The following is a 15,929-nucleotide window of genomic DNA, read 5'->3' on the forward strand; positions in this document are numbered from 1 at the left end:
AGGCGTTTGAGAAGTTGAAGGCGCCTCCTCTGCCTCACCGAAGGTTCCACAGCATTGAGCCACGGCAGTCAGTTCAAGCGCCCATTCGTCAGTGTGAGGCGAGGAAGAGCAGGTTGTGTGTGTGTATGGGGGGGAGGGGGGGAGACAATTGGGGGAGATGAGGCAGGCACCCGAGAGCGAGCCCGTGCTACTTGCCCAAGTAGGGACGAGGAGGCTGTCGGGCCGGTCCGGCTGCCCCGGAGGAGGAGACGGCTTCCCCGCCACGTTCATGTCCTCCCATGCAGCTGGGTTAGAGTCCCTTCGGAACGGCGAACTCGGCGAGGGTCGGGCCAGGCATTGAAGCTGCCCCCGCTTTGAAGTAACAAGCGCAATGACTCCCTCACAGAAAGAGAGCGAGCGAGAGAGAGCGCTCAAGCCACGCGGAGAGTCAGGAATTAGGGCCAGCCGCGGCTCTCCAGCATCATCTCCTTCTTCTGCTCCGCGCTTTCCTCGCTCACTGAGGAAGAGGAGGAGGAAGAGGGAGCGCTGGGTGGGGATGGAGGGAGGTTGGCACAGGGTCCGTCCGCGCGAGGAGGGCGCGAGGGAGGCTGCGGACCTCCCTCTTGAACTTCTTCTCTTCCTCCTCCTCCTTCTGGCGCTTCTCTTGGGAGGACGCCGCAGCTTTCCCCCCTTTTCTATCTAATCAGGTCTGCCTCGCGCGCTTTCCCGCTCTTCTCCAGGGGGAGGGAGGGCTACATGAAGGAAAGAGGGTCTGCGCGGGCAGAGAGGATGACGAGGGGGAAGCTCCAGGACACCTCAAGCCTTCCTCCTGAAGACACACACACCACTTGGAGGGAGAGAGGGCGGGAGAAAGATAGGCACGCATTGTACACACACACACAGAGACATTACAGTAGAGTCTCACTTATCCAACACTCGCTTATCCAACGTTCTGGATTATCCAATGCATTTTTGCAGTCAACGTTTTCAATACATCGTGATATTTTGGTGCTAAATTCGTAAATACAGTAATTACTACATAGCATTACTGCGTATTGGACTACTTTTTCTGTCAAATTTGTTGCATAACATGCTATTTTGGTGCTTAATTTGTAAAATAATAACCTAATTTGATGTTTAAAAGGCTTTTCCTTAGTGCCTCCTTATTATCCAACATATTCGCTTATCCAACATTCTGCCGGCCCGTTTATGTTGGATAAGTGAGACTCTACTGTATTTATTTGGGTTGCTGTGAGTCTTCCGGGCTGTATGGCCATGTTCCAGAAGTTTTCTCTCCGGACTTTTCACCCACATCTGTGGCAGGCATCCTCAGAGGTTGTGAGGTATGTTCAGCGGATGCCTGCCACATAAGTGGGAGAAACGTCAGGAGAGAAAACTTTTGGAACATGGCCATACAGCCCGAAAGACTCACAGCAACCTAGTAGAAAGCATCTTGATGTAACCCATCATCATGATAAAGTAAATAGAAGAAATCAAAAAGAAACTTCTGCCAATTGTGGAAACTATTGTCCTTTGTAGCCGACATGAACTGAGGGCCCTTCCAGACAGGCCCTATATCCCAGGATATAATTCCAGGTTTTCTGCTTTAAACTGGATTATATGAGTCCCCACTGCCAGATAGTCTGGGATAAACATTTACTCAAATGGTGATGTTCCATTATGCAGGCAAACTCCAAAAGGAGGCCTAGACAGAGAAGGATAGTCTACCTTATCCATTTAATGTGGGAGGAAAAAAAACATTTTTCGCATTTTGCTGGTTATTCCCCCCCCCAAAAAAAAACTTCCCATGTCATAAACGATGGTTTTTTCAAGAATGGCAACATGGGTGAGGGAATAACAGGAAAACGGTGAAATTGTTTAACTCCATTCTTCCCATAAAATGAACTACACTTCTCTGTCTAGGCCCCATTTGGAGTCTGCCCAGAGCTGAAGCATTTTCTTCAGTCTTTTGTAAACGCTGCACCTTGTTGCTAAGAAATTGGTCCAAATGGTTGGTGTTCAGAAGCCTTTTTCTCTGACCCCATTAAGGGGACTGAATTTAGCATCAGCACTGCTTCTAAAATGGTGGAGTTCAACCCTGAATGGGGTCCCTTGAGCTCAATATTGGGGTGGCAGACAATTTGGCAAAAAGTCTGTTAGTAACAAGGTGCAGCATTTACAGGGGACTCTGCAGAAAATGCTTTAGCGCTATTTCATAAAATGGGAGATCAGACTTTTTGCCAAACCTTGCAAATGCTGATTTGTTTCATACCTATATACCTAGGGTCAGATAAAATGACTAGGGCTGGAATGGGTTGTGAATGGGAAAGGTTCAAGAAGCCCATCTCTACAATAGGGAATACATGTGTGTGAGTGTGTGAAAATTCAAACCTCATAAAGGGTGTGTCCAATACTATAGGATCATATGCAATATATAAAAAACCCATTCCTGACTTTTAGCCCACCCTTTATATATACAGTAGTTCTAAGATGTGTATAAAAACATCAGAATCACGGATGATTTTTTAATATATAAATATAGTTTTTTTCTGTTGGTGGTACTGAAATTAATACTGGTGGCACAGTGTGTTAAAGCACTGAGCTGCTGAACTTGTGGACCAAAAGGTCCCAGGTTCAAATCCCGGGAGCGGAATGAGCGCTCGCTGTTAGCCCCAGCTCCTGCCAACCTAGCAGTTCAAAAACATGCAAATGTGAGTAGATCAATAGGTACCGCTCCAGCAGAAAGGTAATGGCGCTCCATGCAGTCATGCCAGCCACGTGACCTTGGAGATGTCTATGGACAACGCCGGCTCTTCGGCTTAGAAATGGAGATGAGCACCAACCCCCAGAGTCGGTCACGACTGGACTTAATGTCAGGGGAAATCTTTAGCTTTACTACAGTTGATGGGGTCTTAGAATTGAAGAAATGTGGTACACGCACACACATATATACATCAGGCCTGCACAACGTGAGATCCTATGGGTATTTGGGACTCCAACTCCCAGAAGCCCTAGCCAGTTTGTCCAATGATCAGGAATTCTGGGAGCTGAAGCTCAAAACACCTGGAGGACCACAGGTTGTGTATGTCTCATATACATGTGTGTGTGTGTATATCTATATATATATAAAAGAGTGATGGAATCCTGGCACCGAGCAAAACAACAAAACTAAACACCCCCAACCTCGAAATTTCACAACACAATCCATCATCCACGCCTCGAGGTTGAAACCACAAAATATCACGCCACGAACCTCCACAGGGCCTAAAAAACCGGAGCTATTCAGTGCAATTTCAATGGGCCACAGCAACGCGTGGCAGGGCACAGCTAATATATATATAGATTTGTAGATTTATATATATATATATATATATATATATATATATATATATATATACACACACACATATATATATATATAAATCTACATGTGTATTGGTGTGGGAATAACCAAACTTTGGCAGTTTGCGATTTAGAATCCTTCAGCATGGAGATTTGAAGGGTCCTCATTTTTTCCCTCATCTTCAAATCACCTTGGTGGTGCACTTTCCCACAATGACACACACATTGGCATGATTTCCACAGAAGACCATTAAAACCTAAAGAGGTCAGGCATGCTTTACTCAGAATTATGAAATCTGAAATATTCTAAAATCCATAATTGTTCACATGGGTGGCTGAAATAACAACATTCTTGCTTTTTTGTACACTGTACACAAACTTTGTGTTCAATGTACACAAACTTTGTTTCCTACACAAAATAACTAAAACTAATTGGGCATAAAACTACCTTCAGGCTAGGTGTATATAAAGTTTATATAGAACAAATGAATTTCATTTTTAGATATGGATCCCATCTCCAAGATATCTCATTATGTATATATATGCAAATGTAGATATTCCAAAATCCAAAATCCTAAACACTTCTGGTCCTCAAGCAGTTTGGAGAAGGGATTCTATTACTTTCATAGTGAAGCAATCTGGTCTTCATATTTTAGGAGAGCAAAGTTACTTCAAAATGTAAAAAGCTGTTATTCTTCAAGGCATCTTTCTTGCACAAAATTTCATCCCTTGTAATTCCCTATTAGAAGAATGGATGGGAGGAGGAGGTTGGGGAGATGCTAGAACAGATTGGAAGATGACACTTGCTTGAAATTGCATTGTGGATGTGCTTTGAAAGTTTCAGTTAAAAATAGTCCTAAGAAAAAGAAAGCTTAACTGTTTGAAGAAGACATAGGCCATAAATGGAATTAATTATTAAGAAGGATGAGTTTGTGCTTGTCACTTGAATGGAAACCACCCTGCCAGATTAAACATCATAGCCAGAGCTTTAGGATCATGTCTGTATTTGGGGGGGGGGGGGCTGCCACTATTGGGAAGCTGTGGGCCACATATCTGGAGGATGACTGTTGCCCTACCCCCCTTCATGTCTTATGTCATTAGCTCATTCATTGAATAAATATGTATGTGTGTCCTTGTGAATCAGGTTTCATGTATCTTGCTATTGCTTCACAATAACTAATTGAAATACGGTATAGTGTGGCCCCTGTATGTACAGGGGATATGTTCCCAAACGTCATGTGCATATACAAAACTGTGGATAATAGTGAACCCTAATGAAATAAAGGACTTTCAGCTGAAGGATAACATAGAGTCATGCTGGAGGTCTTAGAAAATGTCTAGAAATGACATATTTTGTTGGACATGGATAGATGAAACCATGGATACTGGTGCAACTAATATGGGGGTTATACTGTAATTCAGTTTCATTTGCAAGCTGACACTAAAAAGATGACAGAAGCCACTGTTTTGAGAAGCTGGTTAATGCTGCTTGCATAGGCATTATTCCCAAGTCTGGCCACAATTATGAATATTGAAATACCATCCTATTAATCAGAAGAAGGCAATGGTAAACCACCTGTTGTCTAGAAAAACACTATAAAATTAATGGATTTTGCTAGAGATTGACAGGTGGCTTTAAGGTTTGCTTATAATAAGAGGACGTGTGGTCTGACAACATGTCTCCCATTATCATTGAGGAATTGCATTCCCTTATATTTGGCATCAGGCAGCAAATTTTATATCTGTAAAAATGAAAAGGGAAATAGGGAAAGTAGATAATGAATTAAAAAGGAAGGCAAGATAGGATTCCAGCATCACCTTTTCTTAAATTAATCGTTGTGGTGGTCCATCAGCAGAAATAAATTTTATAAGGTCTTTCCTTCAAATTAAATGCAAAATACTACAACAAAAACACAGGAAGAACAGAGTGGAACAATTATGAGTATAATCTTATTGTCATACCCCTTGAAGACCCTCACTGTTTACCCCTGGTTAAGCTTTTTTTAGTTAGAGGGATTAATATTTTATGTACAGTTTCTAGGGGGTCAACCAGCCTCTATGCATTTGAAGCCTTCATCACCCCTCTCCCTTCAAGAATCCCCACAGGGGCGGAGCCTCAGGCAAGGCACTTCTGGTTCTTGGAAGAGTTGGCCTTTTCATGACTGGAAGGTGAAGAGAGAGGAAGGCCAGTAGGTCTACAAAATAGCATGTCCAGTCAGAGCTGTATTCAAGTCCAGTCAGAGTTAAATATTGAGACCATCTTAGAGACAGTTGAACACCATACAAGAACGAGACAATAAGAAGAAACAAAGATTCAAGAGCCTCAGTTCAGCTAGAACTCTGTCTATTTCTCAAAGACTTTACCTCTTCTCATAAAGACTTTGTAGTGAGACACAGGAGGAGAGAAAGTCTAAAATTCTTGTCAGTTAATAAATTCTTGTTTGATTCAACTATATAGTTTCTGATCTGTTCCCTGCACAGCCAGTTCACCTTCCAAGTAGTTAAGATAGACTGTGGGGGCAGAACACTAATAATAATAATAATAATAATAATAATAATAATAATAATAATAATAATAATAATAATAATAATAACAACTTTATTTTTGTATGCCGCCTCCATCTCTGCCAACGGGGACTTGGAGCGGCTCACATGGGGCCAAGCCCAGCATATCATATAACATCATAAAATGAATAGTTAAGACAAGCATCAACATTAAAAACTAAGTAAACAAGTCATAATTTAAATAAAACATAATTGAAACAAAAATATCAAAGCAATCATTCAAGGCATTAATAGTATAGCACAGCAATACGGGCAACAGTCAAACTGAGGAGAGAATGTCTATGTCAAAATAGAACATAGATAAGGGAGATAAATCTGGAATGGAAGACAAACTATAAAATAGGGAGATATTCAATATGGATATGGGCCAGGTTATAATGGGCTTGTCTAGTCAAAAGCACAACAAAACAGCCATGTTTTTAACTGTTTCTGGAAGGCAGAGAGGGTCGGAGCTAACCTAATCTCCCTGGGGAGGGAATTCCAGAGCCGGGGAGCTACAGTTGAGAAGGCTCTCTCTTGCATCCCCACCAACCACATTTACGAAGGGGGAGGAAGTGAGAGAAGAGCTTCCCCAGAAAATCTTAGAGATCGCACAGGTTCATAGGGAAAGATGTGGTCACGAAGATAGGCCGGTCCTGAACAGTTTAGGGCTTTATAGGTAAGCACCTGCATCTTGAATTGGGACCAGAAACTTAATGGCAGCCAGTGGAGCTGTTTAAACAGCAGAGTTGACCTCTCCCTGTAACTAGCTCCAGTTAACAATCTGGCTGCTGATCTTTGAACTAGTTGTAGTTTCTAAGCCATCTTCAAAGGCAGTCCCACATAGAGTGCATTACAGTAATCCATTCTAAGGTGTGGACCACTCTGGTCAAGTCAGACTCCTTGAGATACGGTTGCAGCTGGCGCACAAGCTTTAATTGTGCAAAGGCCCTCCTAGCCACCGTCGACACCTGAGCATCAAGCGTCAGTGCTAAGTCTAGGAGGACCCCCAGACTGCAGACCTGTGCCTTCAGGGGGAGTGTAACCCCACCAAGCACAGGTTGCCACCCTATACCCCGATCGGTCAAACAACTGACCAAGAGGACCTCTGTCTGGGCAGGATTAAGTTTCAGCCTGTTAGCCCTCATCCAGTCCATCACAGCAGCCAGACACTGGTCCAGGACCCGAGGGGCTTCCTTGGAGTTTTGTGGAAAAGGGTAGTAGAGTTAGGTGTCATCTGCATAGAGATGGCACCGAACTCCAAAACTCCAGATGACCTCACCTAGCGGTTTCATATAGATGTTAAATAGCATAGGAGATAGACAGGTCAAAAGCCAGGGGTCCGAGCAGGTGTCTCCCAGCTTCACCAACTGGGTACGACCCTCCAGGAAGGAGCAGAGCCACTGCAAAGCAGTGCCCACAATACTCATTCCAGAGAGTCAACCCAGAAGGATACCATGGTCGATGGTATCGAAAGCTGCTGAGATGTCCAAGAGAACCAACAGGGACACGCTCCTCCTGTCAAGTTCTCTGTGGAGGTCATTGTCGCACCCCAGAGCTGCATGGACACCTTGGAAACCACACTGAAGCCCAGAATATAAGCAATAAAGCTGTTTATTGAAGAATATAAAAAAGCACACGCAAATAAAGGTCAAAGTCAATAGGGTGGATGAACCACCAAGCAATGTACTTATCTGTCCTTAAACAGAAGTCCAAGAATGTCAGAAGTTCAAGAATGTCTCTCACGATTATAGTCCAAGTTGGAACTTTGCTTAGTCCCACAAGAAGTATCAGGAGTAGTCCACACAAAGTTCACTTCCTAAACAGGAAAGAACAGGAAGCCACAAGGAACAAGAACCAAACTCAAGGTAATCCAAGAAAACTGTAATCCACACAGCAAAGAATCAGGGAGGCTCAACTGGAAACAAGGTACAGCAAGGCAGGGAATAATTATAATCCACAAGGCAGAATCTTGGCTTGAAAGTCACGGAGGCAGGAACACGAAGACAGAGATCTTTCTCACTTGAATTTCAAAGTTGACATCTCTGCCAAGCAGAGGAAGCAAGAAGTATTTAAGGAGATTTCAAGGCTGTTGTTTCTAAGAAGAGCTATCCTTCCCATGGAAAAGCTAATCATTAACTCATTTCTGAACCAGACGTTCACTCCTTCGCACACATTCCCTCCGGCTCTGTCCCTGGGTAAACATCTCCCTCCTGTCAAAACCATCCTCCTCCTCTGGGCTGCTATGCCCATCTGGCCTTTGTTGATCTGGCCTTGACTGAACAGAAGAATGCTTATCTATGGTTTCAGAATCCTCTGCTGAAACCAATTCAGGCATTTCAGGCAGCTGGATTTCAGGCCTAAAATCAAAGTCTTGAATGGGACCAAAGTCTGGCTCCAGCTCAGGCTGAGCTACAACAGTCATCCACCAAGATGACCAAAGCCATCTCGGTGCCGTGACCAGGCCTGAAGCGAGACTTCGAAGGATCTACATAGCTGATCTCATCGAGGAAACCCTGGAGCTGCGTGGCAACCACCCACTCCAGAATCTTGCCCAAGAAAGTGAGATTGGAGATTGGGCGATAGTTGTTTAAAATCATAGGATCAAGAAACGTCTTCTTCAGGCAAGTCCTTACTATTGCCTGTTTAAGGCTCGATGGCATATGTCCCTGATCAAATGAAGCATTAATGATTCCAACAAACCAATCTTCCAATCCCACACTGGCAAGTTTAATAAGCCAGGAAGGGCAAGGTCCAGAGCACAGGTGGTCGCCCTCACAGCCCCAAGGATCCCCCTGACATAATCGGGCTGAACAGGCTGAAATGAATCCATCAAAAGCAGACAAGCAGATGCCTTGCTTACCTCCTTTGGTACTGTAACCAATCCAGCATCTAAGTCGGAGCGTATCTGAGTGGCTTTGTCTGAAAAATGATGTGTGAAATCGCAACATCGAGTTGCTGGGTAGTCGGGAACCCCCTCCCCCTTGTGAGGATGGAGAAGCTCCCCAACCACCCAAAACAACTCAGCAGGTCTATTTGTTGCAGATGCGATGCGGGCAATCGAGAAAGTTTTTCTGGCTGCCTTCATCGCCACGGAGTAGGCCTAAATGAGTCTCTAGCCCATGTTCAGTCAGGTATACTACGAGTCGTCCGCCAGCGGCACTCTAGCCTCCATCTCATCCTCTTCATCATTGCCAGCTCCTCAGAAAACTAAGGAGCCAGCTTGAGTATGCAAGACGAGAGGGGACGTTCAGGGGCGATTGTGTTCACTGCCCTGGCAGTGTTGCAGAGCTCAACCAGGGCATCGACAGGATCGTCAGCCTTCATGACAGGTAATTCCCCAAGAGCCATCAGGAGTCCATCAGGATCCATAAGCCTCCTGGGGCGGACCATTTTAATAGGTCCTCCACTTCTGCAGATGTTTGAGGTCACGGTTAGTTTAAAATTGACCAGGTGATTATTGGTCCATGACAATGGAAGAATATTTTGCTCTTCCTCACCAACCATATTCCTGTCCACAATGAAACATTAAGGTCACAGAGTCTCATAAAGAAATGTGCACATTCATTTGTCTGCAACCTAGTTGACAACAAAGGAATACTTCTAAGTATTGGTCTAAACTGAACTGGTGGTTCTAACTAGAGTAAACCCATTGAAGTTTCCCCACTTTTGTTTTCTATCGGTTATTTGATTTTGTGCCAAAGATACTAAATGCTTTTTAATTTGGTAAGAATCCTGTGGGGGACTTATGAATGCATAACCTGGAGTTATGCGTTCATAACTTTGTGGTATTCACTGCCTCTTCATAAACGCTAGCATAGGAGACATGAAGGGTCAGTGAAAGTTTTCAATTTCCACTTGCAAAAAAAGCCATCACTATGTTCAATGGTGGATTTGATCCCCTGTTGTTCAAAATGCTGACTTACATTTTTATGCCTCCTCCCTTGTTTGAGCAATCTCCAGGAATCCCACTTCACTAGATATGGTGAAGTGGAGGGATGGGAATGCCAGTCAACTTGCTTCCTGAGCAACAGGAGAATGGGCCTTCATTGATCACAGTGCATATTTCCCAATAAATGGGGATTGAGAGGTTACCTTGAGAGCTACAATGTAGTGTCGCAATTCTGGTAGTAGTTATTCATAACTGCCCAATAGGATTCCAACTTTTGTCTTTAAAAGGCAACCTAGAACTTCTAAAACAAACTCAAAGAAAAAGAAAAATGAACATGATATCAAAAGCATTGTCCTGATCAAGTGCGGTCTCAGTGTATTATACTATTCATTCTTCTTAGAACTGACTGTATGTGTGTTGCTGCACAGAGCCATATATTAACAGATTCATAACCTGTATGTACAGAGATATAGAATTCTTTTTTCCAAACTTCTAAGCTTCTACTGCCTTTATATGGTTTTTCCTTCCTCATCAACACTGGCATAATTGATACAAGTAAAACATGAAATGTCAATAAAATTTAAACAGGAAAAATAAAGGTCATTTTAAATTCCATTATTATAATAATGAGGACCAACAGAAAATGTCTCAAAGATAAGAAGGACAGAAATTAATTTTCAGAATATTTCTATATGTCTACACTATTTATTTTTTAATTTAAAAACTTCTCATAAATTGGCTAGAACAAATAAGACCATGTGTATACATGCATATAAACTCACACACAATCTTAACTGTATCATTTTTAATTAAAATGTTAATACCATTCAATCAAAAGTGGTTTGCATTTCTTATATAGCCTAGAAGTTTCTGACATTTACATGTTCAGATGTTATGTGGAAATGTCATTATACTGCATTTTCTTCTCAGTCTCCCTTGTACTGCATGTGGGCATATAGAGGCAAAAAGAGATGAGATAATTGGGCAGTAAGAAGAACAGTTATAAGTCATGGTTGGTTAGCAACAGAAAACTCAAAAGTATTTTGAAATATTTAGGAAATATTTCCTAGGTGGGCCTTCTATTATCTAGCTCATGCCAGTTTCAGCTTTCCCCTTTCCACCAACACACTGTTTCTCTTCATGTTGTGAGACTCTTTTCTCCTCTGCACCTGTGGATTGCGGTCTTTTATCATCTACCTGGTACATTTTCAACTTTAATTTCTGATTTTGATTCTTGGTTGATTTTCTCTTAGCTGATGTTCCCACTCTTATTATGGCTGATATTAATATTTATATGGATGATTCAAAATATCCTGCTGTCTTAAGTTTACTTTCTTACTTATTTTTGGAGTCAAGCTTTGTTCTGATTTGCATATATGTTCCCTTGACCATTGCCTTGATCTTGTTCTTATTATTATTCTATCTCTTACTTTTCAGTTGTTGAATTCCTTTTGTCTGATCTTCATCTTGTTTCTTTTGCACTTGTTCATAAACCACATCCTCAGTATTCCGCTGTCCATTCCTTTCAAGAGCATCATTCTGTTCATTCTGAGGCCTTTCCTTTAATTTTGATGGTTCCTTGGATCCAGCTGTTTCTCAACTCAACTTTATCTTCAATTCTTGACAGTTTGTGCTTTTGTTAGTGCATGCAGTTCCTCTACCAAACCTTACTCTTGGCGTATTCCTTTTATCTGCATCTTTGTTCTTGCTCTCACACAGCTGAGCATTTGTAGAGGAAGACTAGGGAGTTGGCAGATTACATTCATTATAAACCCATTCTTTCTTCTTCCTCTTGTGACATCTCCTTGACCAAACAGAAATACTATATTTCATTGATTCATGCTAATGCTCAGCACCTGAAACATCTCCTTTCTTCCTTTAATTTTCTTTTAAAACTCTGCCCTCTACCTTGCCCTCTAACTGTCACTCCTGATGGTTTTGCAACTTTATTTAATAATAAAATCAAAACTGCCTATTCTGATATTGCTGCTCTTGAACTTCCCTCATTACCAACATATCAAATGTCTGTTTCTTCTATGTTTTGTATTTTTTCTCCTGTTAATGTTGATGTCTTCCATTCTTTCTACTTACTCTTTTGATCCAGTTCTTTTCAGTTTCTTAATTACTGTAACCCTGCCATTCTTCCTTGTCTTCTACATATTATTAATGTCTCCCATGTATATGGGCATATGTTGTAACATACTACTGTTCTCTAATTCATAAGAAGCCATTCATTATTTTTCTAATTATCACCGTGTTTCTTGGTTGCTTCTCTACTTAAAATGCTGTTTATGAGCATTACCTCAATCCTTACATATAATGGAGGAGCCCCGGTGGCGAAGTGTGTTAAAGCACTGAGCTGCTGAACTACCAGACTGAAAGGTCCCAGGTTCAAATCCCAGGAGCGGAGTGAGCGCCCGCTGTTAGCTCCAGCTTCTGCCGACCTAGTAGTTCGAAAACATGCCAATGTGAATAGATCAATAGGTACCACTCCGGTGGGAAGATAATGGCGCTCCATGCAGTCATGCCAACCACATGACCTTGAAGATGTCTACGGACAACACTGGCTCTTTGGCTTAGAAATGGAGATCATCATCATCATCATCATCATCATCATTTAATTACTTATTAATCGCCCTCCATCCAAGATGCTCTAGGCGATTTACAAGATAAAATAGTAAAGGATAAAGGTAAAGGAGATGAGCACCAACCCCCAGATTCAGACATGACTGGACTTAAAGTCAGGGGAAACCTATACCTTTTACCTACATATAATGGATCCCTTTCAATAAATTTTGTAATTTCCATGCAGAGAAACTCTTTAAAAAATCACAGATGATCAAGTCTAAAGGCCTATATTCGGTTCATATTCTCTTTGATCTATCTGTAGCCTTTAACACAGTCAATCATTTTTGTTGTTGTAGCGTTCACTTCATGGCCTAGGTTTTACTGATTCAGTCCTCAATTGGTTCACATCTCCAGCCAGTCATTTAATGTGATAAATGAAGATCATGCATCTTCTCTTTTCCACATTTCATTAGGGGTCCCATAGGGTTCTGTTGTCATTTTCTCTTTATACACTATCTTTAGGCAATCTTATAAGTTTGTATGTTTTCAATATCCCCTTTATGCTGATGATACTGAGCAGTATTTCTCCACTCCAGAACTCTCTTCTGACACTGAGCATCATAATATGGCATGTGTGTTTATTCCTTCAGCTACTTCTGACTCTTTGTGAACTCTTGGGTCAGCCCACGCCAGAGCTTCCTGTCAGCCGTCACCGCCCCCAGCTCCTTCAAGGTCAAGCCAGTTATTTCAAGGATACCATCCATCCATCTTGCTCTTGGTTGGCCCCTCTTCCTTTGTCCTTCTATTTTCCCCAGGATTGTTATCTTCTCCAAGCTTTCCTGTCTCCTCATTATGTGGCCAAAATACTTCATCTTTGTCTCTAGTATCCTTCCCTCTAGTGAGCAGCCGGGCATTATTTCCTGGGGTATGGACTGATTTGACCTTCTTGTAGTCCAAGGCACTCTCAGGATTTTCCTCCAGCACCAGAGTTCAAAAGCGTCTATCTTCCTTCGCTCAGCCTTCCTTATGGTCCAGCTCTCACATCCATAGGTTACTATGGGAAATACCACTGCTTTAACTATGCAGACCTTCATTGCCAGTGTGATGTTGCTACTCTTAACTATTTTATTGAGATTGGTCATTGTTCTCCTCCCAAGAAGTATACGTCTTCTGATTTCCTGGCTGCAGTCTGCAGTAATCTTCGCACATAGAAATACGTATTAGAGCATATCTTTGGGCTATTTCACCATGTATGCTTAATCATCAGCTAAAACCTGACCTGGCAAAGACAGATCTATTTATTTTTCTTCCAAAAACCTCCTTTAAAGTATACATTTTCCAGCAAAGTATATATTTTCCATTTATCATGTGTTTGGTTTTTTTTTTCGTGTCAGGAGCGACTTGAGAAACTGCAAGTCGTTTCTGGAGTAAGAAAATTGGCCGTCTGCAAGGACATTGCCCAGGGGATGCCCGGATTTTTTTTTTTGATGTTTTACCATCCTTGTGGGAGGCTTCTCTCATGTCCCCGCATGGAGCTGGAGCTGATAGAGGGAGCTTATCCGCGCCCTCTCCGGGTGGGATTCGAACCTGGCAGCTTGCAGATCAGCAGCCCAACCTTCAAGTCACAAGGCTTTAACCCACTACTCCACCGGGAGCTCCTCCTTTATGATAAAGCGACAGCTACTGCACCCACATCACATCCTGATTTATCATGTGAACAAAGCATACAGCCTTGGCCTTATGTTTTCATTCTTCCTTGTGTTTTGTTCTTCACATTGAAGCTATAGCAAACTCTTTTTAATTTTTTATTTCATAACATTGCCAAAATCAGATTTTTGTATTCTGCTGCCTCTGTTCATACCTTAGTTCATGCCTTTTGGCATATTTGCATCAATCATTCATCCTAATGGGCAAGTGAATCACCTCCACATGTGTGTTTGCATTATTTTAGAAAGTTTTTTTTATTAAAATTATATAGTACAGAATAAGTATAAACAAAGGAAGCAATTTACAATCTATATTAACAAGGCAAAAATGAAGGAAAAAATAGAAAGTTGAAAGAGAGAAAAAAGAAAAAAGGCGGTGTCTTCCAGTCTTTTCCAAAGTCACTATGACTAAATTGTATTTAAACCTCCTCTATCTTTTAAAAAAACTCAACAAAAACAGTTTCATTACCACACACATATATTTAAAAGGTAACATACTAAAATAGTACACTTCTTTCTATCATCTATAAATGTTATTAAAGTGCTTGTAAAATGTAATGTGCCATATTAATTAATTGCTCTACATAAAGTTAATAAAAGTTCTAATAATTATCTAATAACATTAATTAATGGTAATTGTTACCCTTATTTGACCAAAACTCATTTTCCACTCTACTAATTTTTTGTCTATTTAATGTTTAAGCATTAGAATTAACAATTCAACACATCCATGATCTATTCTTCTAGAACTATTTCCTTAGTAAATTTTCTATAGAAATAAAACCATTTATCCTTTGTATCATTTAAATTTTCCTATAGTATATCCTCAACATAAAATCTATATACACAATCAAATCCAAAGTACTTTTCTCCTTTTAACTGTGACAATAAAGTATATTTAACAACTATCCTCAAAGTTCAGGTAAAAAAAGAAATGCCATGAGTCTTACATCAAAACCCCTTAAGTTAAAAAGTATTAATAATCAATTGTCAGGGTATTGTGTATTGTGAAATGTAAAAATCAATCTGGATACAGCAATTATGGAGTTAATGAGAGTCTGCTATGATTGATGTATCACAGGACCAATGGGGTCAAGTGTGTTTTGACCGGGACTTACTATCTGGTTCCTGTGGAATGTAGTGGGAGTGTGTTTTTTCCTGTGTAGAGTGGAGAACAGAGATGAGCAATGTGCTGTGTGTGTGCATGGGTGCTTTCGGCAAGCACTCATGATGGAGAAAGGACTGAATTTGCTCTATCTGTAAATAGATCATGTAAATAAAGTTGTTTGCCGTTGGACTACCAACTGAACCCTCATCTGCTGGAGTGAGTTTATCCAGTGCTGTTTTCCACACGGGGAAACAGTCTGGAGAGAAGGAGGCAGACCGGGATGGTGAATTTTTTGGATTTCACTCTGCTACCCATCATCCCCGCTGACATTGGGTTATGGGCCCAGAACGCTTCCTGCTGCGCAGTGGATGGAGATGCTGATGGCTGGTGAGCTTTCAGCAACTGTGCGGCCGTGAGAGGGATTCCAGAGACGGAGGGGACCCGAAAGAGAGCTCCAGTGAAGCTGCAGGAGAAGATTGTGACCGCCTGAGTCTGCACTTGAGTAAGTGGCAGTACGGCTTAATCTCGGGGACCGAGGGTCACGGAGGCAGCTGATTCACCGGGAGCTTGGGGTGTTGAATCTTGATGGCAGAGATGGCTGGGAAAAGCTTCATTTCCAGCATGGAAAAGCTGTATGATGATAATTATGCTTCGTGGTCAGTAATGATGCGGTCTTTGCCGGCATCTGAGGATTTGGAAAATACCCTCAATGGAACAGATCAAAATGCTGAGCACAGAAGGAAAGCCAAAGCATATTTGATACTGTGCCTCCAACCAAACCAACTTGTCC

Source organism: Anolis carolinensis, chromosome 1, assembly GCF_035594765.1.
Source record: "Anolis carolinensis isolate JA03-04 chromosome 1, rAnoCar3.1.pri, whole genome shotgun sequence".
In the NCBI taxonomy this organism is placed as follows: Eukaryota; Metazoa; Chordata; class Lepidosauria; order Squamata; family Dactyloidae; genus Anolis; species Anolis carolinensis.